The 13,894-nt window shown below is 43.4% G+C and overlaps 1 protein-coding gene across 1 annotated transcript in view; it reads right to left on the bottom strand.

Moving 5' to 3' along the window:
• Positions 1 to 3,897, bottom strand: part of DLGAP1 (DLG associated protein 1) — a 719,594-nt gene extending 715,697 nt beyond the window's left edge. Inside the window, exon 1 of the mRNA XM_025210860.1 lies at positions 3,795 to 3,897. The gene's annotated coding sequence lies outside the window, so the exon portion shown is untranslated. The remainder of the gene's footprint in view (positions 1 to 3,794) is intronic.
• Between the last annotated feature and the right edge of the window lie 9,997 nt (positions 3,898 to 13,894).

Here is a 13,894-nt window from a genome sequence, read left to right on the forward strand (position 1 = left end):
CCAAGAAAACCAATCAATGATATCTGGGAATAAAGAGTCAAAGGAGAAGGAATACAAAAAGAGTTTTCAGAACAACACATTGTCATCAGCCCCTGGCCTCCAAGATTGCTGACATCAGACATTCAAGCAAAGAACCTCAAGGTGGCATTTACGGACCAGCTGGACACACCACTCACCTAGTGTGTATTCTGGGCACTGGAGAATTAATTTTGGTAATGTATATTGTAATAATCTTGCTTGCATTGCTCTTATTTCCTATCCATGTGCATCAATATAATTCACCTATTATCAACCAGAGGATTTGTGGTCAGTTTGAAGGTTGTGCTCACCCAGAGCAGGGTATCAGGGCTGGGTTGTAAATCCAGTGCCAACAGATAGTAGTCAATGGCTCAAAGTCTAGTTGGCAGTTGTCATCAAGTGAAGTGCACCAGAGGTCAGTCCTGAAGCTGTTTTTTTTCCCCGATATCTTCACCAGTGACCTGGAAGATGGGATGGAGTGCAATCTCAGCAAGTTTGCAGATGACACCAAGCTGGAGGGAGTAGTAGGTACATTGGAGGGTAGGGCTAGGATTCAGGGAGACCTAGACAAATCGGAGGATTGGTCCAAAAGAAATCTCATGAGGTTCAATAAGGACTAGTGCAAGTCCTGCACTTAGGAGAGAACAATCCCAGTGCACCGGTGGGATCATTCCACCAACTGGCTAAGCAACAGCTCTGCAGAAAACAAGCTAGGGGTTACAATAAGCTGAATATGAGCCAACAGTGTGTCCCCATTGCAAACAAACATAACAGTATACTGGGCTGCATTAGAACGAGCACTGCCAGTGGGTCAAGGGAAGTGATTGTTCCCCTCTATTTGGCACTGGTGAGGCCACATCTGGAGTACTGTACAGCCCCCCCCCCCCACTATAGAAAGTAAATAGATAAATTAGAGAGAGTCCAGTAGAGAGGAACAAAAATGGTTCGGGGACTGGGGCACATGACTTCTGAGGAAAAGCTGAGGGAACTGGGGTTATTTAGTTTGCAGAAGAGAAGACTGAGGAGGAATTTACCAGCAGCCTTCAACTACCTGAAGGCTGGTTCCAAAGAGGATGGAGCTAGTCTGTTCTCAGTGGTAGCAAACAACAGAACAAGGAGCAATGGTCTCAAGTTGCAGCAAGGGAACTTTAGGCTGGATATTAGGAAAAAAATTTTCAGTAGGAGAGTGGTGAAGCACTTAGATTCATAGATTGTAAGGCTGGAAGGGACCTCAGAAGTTCATAGGGTCCAGCCCCCTGCACCAAGTAGGAAAGATAACTGAGGGGCCAGGTGACCCCAACAAGGTGGCTACCTAGTCTCCTCTTGAAAATTTCCAGGGTAAATGATTGCACCACCTCTGGAAGGAGCTTATTCCATAGTCTGGAATTCCTGACTGAAGAAGTTTTTCCTAATGTTGAGCCTGAATCAGTCTTCCAGGAGTTTGTGGCCATTACTCCTGCTTTTCCCCTTGGGTGCCCTGGTGAATGGTTGCTCACTGAGCCCTTGATGTACTCCCCTAGTGTAGCAGTAAGCTGCTACCAGGTCTCCTCTCAGGTACTTGAATGGATTATCTAGAAAGGTGGTGGACTCTCCATCCTTGGAAGTTTTTAAGACCCAACTAGAAAAAGCCTTGGCTAGGATGATATAGTTGGGGATGTCCTGCTTTGAGAATGGGGCTGGACTAGATGATCTGCTGAGGTCACTTCCAACCCTAATTTTCTATGATTCTGTTACAACACTGAGCTCTACTGCTCATTGTGTATGTGTAGTCCAGATGCACCCCCCACAAAGGATCCATGTGCTAATTAGTTGGGGGTGTTTTTGTCATGAGTTCTGGGATACTCCAAAAAGTTATATGCAGATGAGGTGCAAGACAACCTGGTCCACACTAATCATATATGACAGGTTGAGAGAGAAGGTGACAGAGGGATTCTGTGTGAACTGCTTAGGGCAAATTTTGTGATGTTTGCCAGGCATTTAAGACTGATGCAGAAACAGGAATAATTGAAAACGGAAAAGAAAGGCACAGCTTAACTGTGGAAGTGAAGTTGGAATATATCCAATGTAGTGACTCACCATGACTTGAAAAGGAGTTGGTGCTAAAGGGGACTGCACTCAGTAGGCACTATTATATATCTTTTTCAGATGGGTTGCTCTGACCTATTCTTGTGGTAGTTCCCATCAGCATGTTTGCCCAATGTGGGTCATGTACTTTACAGTCATGCCCAGTGTTGGCTGCATTTAATCAACTTCATAGTTGGTTTTCATTACTGAGCACTTTTAGTAGCTGTTCAAAAATAGACACTGTATTTAATACATTTTCCTTGTATGGAAATGCAAAGTGAGGAACTTTTTTCCTCAGTGCTGACTGGGTCGGGGGAACCTTGTCTTGTAATCAAGTAAATACAGTATGTGAGAAGTCCTTAACAGGCCTCTGCTTCTGAAGTGAAATATCAATTTCATCCACTGTTTAGGCCAAATAAAAACATAGTTATAGTCTAAACAAAAAGGTCCACTTCAAGACCCCTTTAGAAGAGCATTAATATTTTCTGTTGAATGATGTAATTTCCTATGATGTTCGCTTGAACACTTTGCCTTTGAGCCGATCGGACGCAGCTGCCACCTTTCAGGTCGGCAGCTTGCCCTCCAACAAGATTCCCAAAAAGGTCCCCAGGGGTTCTCTCCTGCCATGTCTTGTTGTTAGGATTATAGTTGAGAGGAAGTTCTCTAATCCTGCCTCTCCTGGTTTCCTCTTCAGTCTCTCGCTTAGGTCTTGGTCTCGAGGCTCCGCCTCCCCTATATCCTGCCTAGCACCAACCAGTGATGATGTTAGCCCTTGCCAAGGCTAAAGTAATGTCAATCAGCCATGGCTGGGCCTTAGCCCTTATCAGATCTCAGTCCCGGTTCAGACACTGTATCGTCCTTATTCAGGCCTCATGTTGGCCTGACTTGTTATTCTGTTCACCTTGGGGTGTCTTCCCTCAAGACACTCTCCCTACCCCCAGGGGCTACTCACAGCTTTCTTATCCTTTCTTTTTTCCTCTCTCCACAGGCTCACCACTGTCCCACTGTCAGCTTTGTCCATGGTCCACAGCTTTGAGAGGGGTATGTATCCTGGCTCCTCTGAGCCAGCCTTAGCTGGGCATCCCAACTCCCAGGGCTGCCACCACTCAACCCTGTTGGGGCATTCATTTGCTTCCTACCATTCTGGGCTCTCAGGAGACCTCACTTCTGGTACTCCTTGAATAAGGGTCGGTGGCACTTTTATCCCTCTCTCCAAGGGCAGACCAACAAACCAACATTGGCTCGCATCTACAAAACGTGCCCACGGTGGTGCGGGGGAGAGCATCTGATCTCCAATGGCACTTTGTGGTTGCCACTTTTCTCTCTGCTCTTGCACTGACACGGGGTTCGTCTTCTGGCGGAGGTAAGTTTTGGTTCGTGGCAGCGTCCCTGCCACATATCCCCCTACCTAAGCTGCCTTGTAGCGGTGCAATCCATCTATTCTGGCTGTATTTGTCACCGGCACCTGCCGTTAGCCACTCTCCCATATTCATCTCAGTCTCGTCACACCTCGACAGGAAATCCACAACCAGGCCCATAGCTAACAGAAAATTTGAATGGCTATTATCCTTGTATTATCTTTCTTCATCTTATTCAACCATTGCCCATGCGGCACTGCAGTCACCAGCCTAAATTCTCTCTCAATTAAGTAATATCAGAAATAATTCACCGCCAACTTTATCACTAAACATTCTCTCTCAATGGTGGAGTACCTCTTTTCAGCTGCATTCAATTTTTTACCACTGATGGCTACAGGTCGCTCCATGCCTTCTTGCTCTTGGTACAACACTGCTCCAACCACTGTCTCCAGGGCATTGGTCTGGAGGATAAAAGTTTCAGAAAAATCATGGGTTATAACCAAAATGTTGCTGCACAGTGCTTCCTTAAGATTTTTAAAAGCCATTTCCATTCAAAATGTCCACTGCATAGAACCGCAGACCCTACCTCATATTGCATCTGTTAAGGCCGCTGCCTTCTCAGTAAAGTTCAGGATGAATCTTCTATAATAATTAGCTAAACCCAAGAATGACCTAATTTGCTTTTTGGTCTGCAGTGGCTAGTAATTTTCTATTAGGGCTATTTTACTTGCCAAGGGCCATATGAGCCCTTGTCCAATTCTAAACCCTAGATAGTCGGTTTCCAGAATGCCTAATGAACACTTTTTAGGATTGGCTGCCATCCCTATGTGACAGAGTTCTTGTAACATGGTCTTCAAATGTTGCATATGTTGGGACCAAGACTGCGAGTAAATGACGATATCATCAATGTAGGCAGCTGCATACATCATATGGGGAGTAAGTATTTGACTCACAAGGTGTTGAAACATAGCGGCGGCCCCATGGAGACCGAAAGGCATCCACATAAAATCAAAAAGTCCCCAAGTGTGCCAAAAGCAGTCTTAGGCTGGTCTTTTCCACCATGGGGATCTACCAATATCCTTTTGACAGATCAATCGTGGATATATATTTGGCCTGACCTATCCTTTCCAAAAGCTCTTCTACATGCGGCATAGGGAAAGCATCGAAGCAGGCAATTTCATTTGCCCTTCTGAAATCTATGCAAATTCTTACTGAGTGATTGGCCTTAGGTACCATGACCATGGGGCTCTGCCACAGGCTACATGATGGTATTATTACTCCTTGGGCCAATATTTTCTTTATCTCCTGGTACACGTTAGCTTGCAAATGAGGGACCGGTCGCCACCTCTCCTGCACAATTGTCCCTTTTCGGGTATTAATTTCATGCCTCACTCCTCTGGCCTTCTCAGGTATTTCACTAAACACATCCCTAAAGTTATTTATGAGGACTTGTAACTGCTTCTGCTAATCCCTGTTCAGTTCAGGTCCTTGCTTTACCTTCCCTAGTAATTCTACCCCTCTCGACTGTTCTTCTACTTCTGGCCCCAGCTCTTCAGGTAGATCCTCTGGGCTAAGCAACCAACCCTCAGGTTCCTGCCAAGCCTTCAGTAAGTTAACATGGTATATCTGACATTCCCGTTGGTGACCTGGACAGTAAACTTCATAATCAACCGGGCCTCCTTGTCGGATAAGCTCCTTGCCACCTTCTCAGCAACTTATCCGCAGTCATAGGAAGCAGTACTAGGACCTTATTCTCCAATGTGAAACTCCCTTTCATGCGTTTTTTTTATCATACTCCTGTTTCTGTCATTGCTGTGCACTCGCTAAGTTTTCCTGTGCTCTCTGCCTTGCTTGACTGAGCCTCTCCATCATATTTTTCCTGTGTTGCTGGGCCCCAACTTCTTTTTGTCCTGTACTCTCTCATTCCTCCTTTACTTCCTGCAACAGACCCCTTGGATTATGCCCGAATATTAAGTCAAACGGTGAGAACTTAGTGGACGACTGGAGAGTGTCCCTCAATGCAAACAACAGAGGTATCAATCGTAAGTCCCATTTCCTGGGTTCTTTTTGGGAACAGTGACGGAGCAGACATTTAATCATCCCATTCAAGTGCTCTACCAGAACACTGGTTTACGGATGATAGAGGGTGGTTTGTAACTGCCAAATCCCTAGCACTTGGCACATTACCTTAATAACCCCAGACATAAAATTCGTGCCCTTGTCTGTAATGATTTATCAGGGCACACCTACCCTCGATATCCATTTTAGCAGCTCCTCTGTGATCCCGGGAGAAGTTGCCAACCTCAGAGTTATAGCCTATGGGTAGCGGGTCGCATAATCTACTATGCTCAATATATATTGATATCCCGCACTACTTTTTGTCAGTGGGCCTACAATATCCAAGGCAATTCTATCAAATGGAGTATCAATAAGGGGCATCACCAGTAGAGGTGCCTCAGGCAATTGCCTTTCTTGCACCCTCTGGCATCCAGGACACACCTCAGAATGCTGCATGACCTCCTCCCTCAACCCCAGCCAGAAAAACTATTGGTCAATCTTAGCGATGGTCTTGTCCCTCCTGAAATGTCCCCCCATGGTGTGGCATGGGACAAGTCCCATATTTGCCTACAGAAAAGGCGCAGTGCCATCAACTGTCAGGTCCAATCCCCCTTGGCTGGACATCTCTTTATACAATAACACATTATGAATCTCAAAATGGGGGTCACTTTTGTTTAGTCCAGGCTGTAGTACCTGGTCCTCTATACTGGCCACCTCCTCCTCCTGAATCCTCAGGAATTCTTCTTCATCTTCCTGAGCAGTTTTGAACTGAAGTCCTATTGTTCCTATCCCGAGGTTTGCTAGAGCTTCTTCATCCAAGGATGATGTTTCCTCTTTGGCAACCCACCCTTCTACCTTGAGCCAACCCTTTCTTTCTAATTCTGCTCTATGGACCTCTTCTAGTACTTCGCACAATGGTGGCCAGTCCCTTCTTAGGATCATTTCCCCATACAAATCAGGTGCAAACCCTACTTTCATTCTACCTTTCTGGTTACCTATTCTCATGTCAATATAGCCCCTCTCATATTGGTCCGCCCCTCCATAGATGGAGCACAGTCTGACTGGCCTACACCATTCTACCGGCCCTCAATAGCATTTGGAACAGCCTGTATTGAGTGTGGTTTGTACTACCTGGCCCACCACACAGGCCATCATCATGGGCCTATCCCATACTGCTACCTCTTTGCTCCACCCAAAGCTGCAGTCTATTTCCTCCTACAAAGATCTTGTGGCCACCTACAAATTCACTAGAGTGATGGAGCAAGGGATCGGAGATGCTCTGTTCACCAGGGCACCTCTTGGGGTAACAAGGAACAATGGTCACACACTGACAGAGAGCAGATTTAAGCTAAATATCAGGAAAAACTTCTTCACGGTAAGGATGGACAAAATTTGGAATGGGCTTCCAAGGAAAGTAGTGCTGTCTCCTACCTTGGGGGTCTTTAAGAGAAGGCTGGATAGACATCTGGCTGGAGTCATCTGACCCCAGCACTCTTTCCTGCCTAGGCAGGGGGTTGGGATTGATGATCTGTTGAGGTCTCTTCTGACCGCATCTATGAATCTATGACTGCTTTACTGGCCCCTGACTTCTCCTTAACTCCAGGAGCATCGCTCTCTTGTTTCTACTGTTCTTGAGCACCGAGCGTACACTCACAGGATACATGGCTTGAGTTCCAGCATCTATAACACACTATCACTTTTCTCAAATATCTCAATGCCTCTCAACACATTCATCTTCTTTTCTAGAACTAATTCCCATAATCTTATGTCCCTTTTCCTTAACTGGTTCTAACTCAGATGCTGCAAAGGCTTCAGCGACCCTTAGGGCTTCCTCCACCATCCTAGGAAGATGCCATTACACCCATAGTTGGGTCTCATCTTCAAGATCCCTTATAAACTGCTCTAATAAAATTTGATCTGCTACAGTGGCCCTATCAACTCTCTGAGGCGGTACCCACTTATTATGAGATCTTTTAGTAATTGTATCAGTTTTCAGGGCTTTCTATCTTCCTTCCCTTTCCTGGCCCTGAACAATTGTCGGTAATGCTCCAATGCTAATTCTAAACAGTGCAATATGGTGGCTTTTACATTGTCATAGTCATCATCCCTAGGAAGGGTACAGTATGCGGCTTGTGCCTTCCCCACTAACAGGGATCCCAACTGGCTAGCCCACAGCATTATATTGATCCCCATTTGTATTGCCATTCTCTTGAAGAATTCTATGCAAGTCTCTGTGTCATCTTCTTTCATCATCTCGTGCATCTGAAAGGATGTCCAATTTCATCTCCCATTCTTGTTACTGAATGGCCTGCTGCTGTTGGATTGACAACACTTTGATGACAACATGTAGTGTCTGGCCTAATAGGTCGACTTGGGGTGCCAGATTCACATCCATTTCTACATCTGCCCTCCAGGGTCACACCTTTTTCGAGTTTCCTGGCCAATGCACCAATTCGTAATTTCCCATGATGTTCGCTTGAACACTTTGCCTTTGAGCTGATAGAACTCAGCTGCCTCCTTCTGAGTCAGCAAGTTGCCCTTCAGCGAGATTTCCTAAAAGGTCCCCAGGGGTTCTTTCCTGCCACATCTTGTTGTTAGGATTATGGTTGGGAAGAAGTTCTCTAATCCTGCCTCTCCTGGTTTCCTCTTCAGTCTCTCGCTTAGGTCTTGGTCTCGGGGCTCTGCCTCCCCTACACCCAACCTAGCGCCAAGCAGCAATGATGTTAGTCCTTGGCTGAGGCTAACGCGAAGTCAATCAGTCACAGGTGGGCTTTAGCCCTTATCTGATCTCAGTCCTGGTTCAGACACTGTATCATCCTTATTCATGCTTCACATTGGTCTGACTCGTTATTGCATTCACCCCAAGGTGACTTCCCTCAGGACACTCTCTCTCCCCCAAGGGGCAACTCATGGTTTTAGTATCCTTTTTTTCTCTCTCCACAAGCTCTGTGCACTGTCCCACTCTGTCAGCTTCGGCTGGAATCCACAGCTTCAAGAGAGGTACATATCCTGGCCTCCTCCGAGCCAGCCTTAGCTGGGCATCCCAACTCTTGGGGTTACCACCACTCAACCCTGCCAGGACATTAGTTTGCTTCCTGTCACAATGAGCTCTCAGGAGGCCTCACTTCCGGTCCTCCTTGAATGTGGGTTGGTGGTGCTTTTATCCCACACTCCGAGGGCTGACCAACGAACCAACATCAGCACGCGTCTAAAAAACATGTCCATGCTGGTGCAGGAGAAAACATCTGATCTCCAGCAGCGCTTTGAGGTTGCCGCTTTTCTCTCCGCTCCTGCACCAGTGTGGCTGGTCTTCTGGTGCCGGCATCTCTGTCACCATGCCTTTGATCTTCAGCAGCATTCTGTGGTCACCGCCTCTCCCTCCACTCTGGCATTGGAGGCAAGTTTTGGTTCATGGCGGCGTTTCCACCACAAATGAGTAAATGAAGGAGCTCTCTCATAAGGCCTTGTGATCTTATAAGCAGGTATAATTATGGAATAAATGAGAACCATTAAAAAAAGTAAATATTTTCCAATAGCTACAACATCAGGTGCCACCGTTCTATTAAACTATAAATGCAGGAACTATTGTATTATGTCACATATGAAGAATGGTAGTTATTAGTAAGTCATGATGACTTAATGGCATTCAGTTCATGAGAAATAACTTTTGAGTTTTGAACATGATACAAGAAATATGCTGGTAATGAACATTAGAGACTTCTGTTATATAGACTTTACTGTTGTTGACAGGGAGAAAGACGTATGGTATTTTGTAGGAGTAGAATGTTGAACTATTCTCTAAAGACAGAACTGGAAAGCATCTAAAGCCACAGCTGCAGTCACTTGCTTTTAAGAAAATACAAATATATGAGGAAAAAAGAACTGATGCAATATATTGGAGAGATGTGTACATCTTTTGGTGGAGACATTCTCAGTACACCCTTATGCACAAAAAAATCTGTTAACTTACATGAGATTTGCACATACAAAGCAGATGAAAGATTAGAGCAAGCTGATACAGTGGGCATTAGTGTTTAGCTCAACTGGAAGGTATAACAAGTTAGACATCATTTAAAAATGCCAAGTAAGGATTTTTGTTTAACTTGGTTTCATCTTTTTGCTACAAAATTCTGTTAAAATAGTTAAAAACTGCTAGTCTCTGGTCAGTATCTTAATAACATTTTAAGCATGAACACACAGACAAATTTAGCAATTCCTTTGTTGAAAATCTGATCAGCTGTTACCATTTTTTAAGTAAGTCTCATTACATTCCAGCTAAGCTCCTAATACTAGTTAAGTTAAAAGGTGATAGAGGAAACGATAAGTATTATTATCAAAAATGAAACTTTTGGAGATGTTAGATTCTTAAAACTGTTCACTGAGACACTGCTATACTTCCACTGTGTAGATCAGGAGCCTAAAACTTGATTGAGGGGGTTGCTCTGTCAGAGGGATGCCTTTTACTACCTGTGTGGATACCTTTAACAGTGATATGTATAAGTTGTTACATTTGCCCAGAGATTGCAGGAGGGAACAGCAGAACTGGAGGCAAGATACTGCTCTCTGAACAAACAAGTTTTATCATTTTATGAACTTAATTCCTTGGTCTTTTAAGAGCAACACATGATACCAGGAGTGGGGTAAAAAGAAAGACTAAAAAAAATGGAGCATCTCAGAATTTCAGAGGAGTTCAAGCTGTCCAGAACAGAAAGCCTATGGCACAGTTATAAAAGTTTAAGGAATATTGTATACCCAAACAAAAGGAAACATTTGATTGGTATACTTTCCACATGAGACAGCAGAAAGAAAGTGAGATAATAGAGGAGTTTGTCAAAGACCTCAGACTGCTGAGCCACATGTGCAACTTTGGAGACCTAAAAGAACCTATGATCAGAGACCAAATAGTGTTGGGTATAAGGGATACAAGCCTCAGGAAGTGACGGCTAGAGAATCCTAAGCTTAATTTGAACAAGGCAGTTAGAATGTGCCAAGCAGCTGAGATAAAAATGCCAGGCTGCACAAGCTGGAGGAAAAAACAGAACAAGCTGAACTATACAGGATTACAAGATTGCAAAAACCTGAAGCAAGACATGCAAACATTTTAAAAATTGACAAACTCAAACAAAAAACGGTACTATAAAAGGGGTTCCAGGGAGTTACCACCACTACACAACAAAGATACAGTGCTTACTTCAGATGGACAAATGTGGAAACAAAAAACACTAGTTTCCCATCAAGCCCAGATCCTATATAGTAGTTATACCAGAAGGACAGGTGTTAAGAGGAAACCGACAACACTTGCAGCTCAAAAAAGGGAGAAAAGAAGCAGCATCACAAGACTCACCAAAGGAAACAGAGCTAACATCAAAGTAACAAGAAATGACACAGGAGATTATTTCTGTGTCATTTTCAGAGACATTTGAACAAGGAAATTAAATAAGAACTGAACCAATAAGGATGGAGAACGCAGAGAAACTGAGAAGATCACTTAGAGCTAAAGAGCCAACACAAAGACTAATAGAAACCAGTTAAAATGTGCTTTAACTATGGGTTGAACTAAACTGCCAATGTTAGTATTATAGGGGATACATTACATATAAAAGGGGGAAGATGTGTGGATACCTTTAAGAGTGTTATAAATTGTTATATTTGCCTGTGGATTGCAGGAGGGAACAGCAGAATTGGAGATGAGGTACTACTCTCTGAATAAACAAGCTTTATCATTCTATAAGCTTAACTCCTTGGTCTTTTCAGAACAACACGCTATCCATATGAAAATTCACCTAAATGTGTATACAAGGCTCTGACTGCACATGTACATTTACAAATCTTGCACATAAACAGAAGTTTGTTGGAAGTGAACAGAAGAACTCTGCTAACATTCTATTTTTACTGCATATAATCCATTCCTACAATGGTGATTGAATATGCTCCATTCAGCAGCTGAGCAGGGCTTTTCCTGCATTTGCTTAACCAGCATCGTATGGGCCACTGTGATACTAGGCACTGAAAGAGAGACTAGGTAGGCCGTCTCAGCAATACTACAGACTAGGAAGGAACAGAACCTAGGAAGTAGGAGACACAAGCATAAGTGACGAGGTTAGGGACAACTGATGGAGCAATAGCAGAAGACCTAGAACCACTGAAACATATTCTCCTCCAGAACTTGAAACAGAATTCAGGATTCTCAGCATTCCTCTGCCATCAGCAGCTACCTGTTCAATGCACTTGCAAAACATGTGCCTTAGTCTTCACTAATGGCTGGACCACATAAACAGGTAAGAGCCTAATACTGGTAGGTAAAACTCGTTATTCTCTGTTAGTTCACATGTTAAAGGTCTGTGCTGTAGAGATCTGACCACTGCTCTTAACCTATGTTGAAGTCAGCATTATTCTGCAAGATGGAACACTATTTTCCCCAATCTGTTTCATCAAAAAGAAAATAGTACTTTATATTGACCAACCCCCACCCCCTTGTGTTGAAAGAGCAATACAAATGAAAAATCAAGTACTTGAAAGAAAGTTTGCCCACGCTGTTATACATGTGCAGGTGTAACTTTACAACCTTAGCTTTCATTTAATGTTTGGTCTACCCAAACATATCCACCCATAGAAATTGTAACGTTTCTGCTTTCAGCTATGGAACAAAAATAATATAACAACTCTCCGTCCTATAGGAACCTTCAACTGCATGCTAAATCTAGGAAAATGGGCTTTGGGCTAAAGAGACTCCATGAAGAAACAGAATCCATCTCACAAAGTCTACTTGACTGGATGTAGGCAAGTGGTTCTGCAAAACAGTCTGGCCCCACAATCAGATGCATAATGAGGCAGCTTGGCTCTCGGCTGCCAGAGGTGACAGCATGGCCAGCTGGCAGTGGTAAAGGTTATTATTTTTGCACCTCCCTCCTCAACCAAGTTGGTACCCTGTGGATGCAGTCCCATTCACTCCCTCCACCCTTAGTTACACTGGTGCCTGCAATTTTATGCTATGCTATGCCCAGCACATAATGTTCACAAACCTCCCTTTTCCTGCAAAAACAGCTCCTAATTGTGCGTTCAGGATTTTCACCTCAACAGTGGACCCAAGAATCACTTTAGAAGACAGAGATCTCAGATACATACCTACTCCGTTTCCACCCTTCAACCTTCAGAATCACAGGACTGGGCTGCACAAACAACAATGCAAAGCAATAAATGCCCTCAGGGAAGCTTAGTGAGGTAATAAGGAAGGAAACACAGAGCCCTGGCAGTACTGGATTATATTTCAGTAATCACACAACTCTAAGGATTTTTCTTAATGCCTAAAAAGAAAAAACAATTCGTTTCCCCTTTATGTTTCCTCTTCCTCCGTAACATATCACATTTTATCCTTTTGCCAAATCTCTTGACTAGTGAAGCTTTGTTCCCTACAGGCACAACCAGAGAATAAAATGTCAAGGGGCAAATGTCAAAGGTATAAAAGAAGTTAAATGAAGCAAATTATAAACATCAGATCAAAAGGCAAAGTGTGGAATGTGGCAATAAATAACAGGTTTACAGAAAGAGTCGTTCAGAAATGTTACAGCAGACACATGCATAATGTTGACTGTTGACAGGCTCCAAAATCTGACAAGTGCATATCAACAGCAGAATTTATCTGTGATCTTATTCTGTATGTGGTTGAAAATGACAGCCCATCAGTGTGTAATTATCATATATGACTAATGGAATATTAATGCAATATTCATTGCTTTAATTAGCAAATTCTTCTTGAAGGCTGGCTGACTTTTCACCCCTGGAAGTTTAATTGACATTGAGTTTGACAGTCTTTACTACTACAAGACCTTAGCAAGAGATGTACATACTACCTTAATCTTCTGGTATTTAGACTAAAAACCAGAATTTTATTCTGATGGGGAAAAAAAAAAATCATCTCTGGATAGAAAGCACCAGGCACTACTTAAACCACACTTAAGCCCTCAAAGCACCTCTAATATGGGGCATATGTCATGCATGGGACCTATGCAAGCCCATTGCACAGGGATATCTTTTATCTTAAGATTGGAAGAAATCAGGGACAGTATATTGCTTCACTCTTACCCCACTTAAGTTAGTTGCTTTGAAAAGTCTAAAACCACTAGCTAACATGTTCAAAAGTTGAATCTAGACTGGCATCCAGAGTGCACACCTGCACATTATTTCAATATGTTAAAAATGCCTTTTGCATGAGTACCAGCTTAAGCATATTCTAAGTGAGATAAGAATAACTAGAGGCTCACAAGCACTAAAGTAATAACAAAGAAAACAAGGTGGCAACCAAGTGCCTCTGGACAATGCTTTGAGGAATAAAAAAACAAACAAACTAAAATGAATATTGCTTAAGGGTCAGATTTTCATAAGTGTTCAGTACCCAG

Source organism: Alligator sinensis, unplaced genomic scaffold, assembly GCF_000455745.1.
Source record: "Alligator sinensis unplaced genomic scaffold, ASM45574v1 scaffold168_1, whole genome shotgun sequence".
In the NCBI taxonomy this organism is placed as follows: Eukaryota; Metazoa; Chordata; order Crocodylia; family Alligatoridae; genus Alligator; species Alligator sinensis.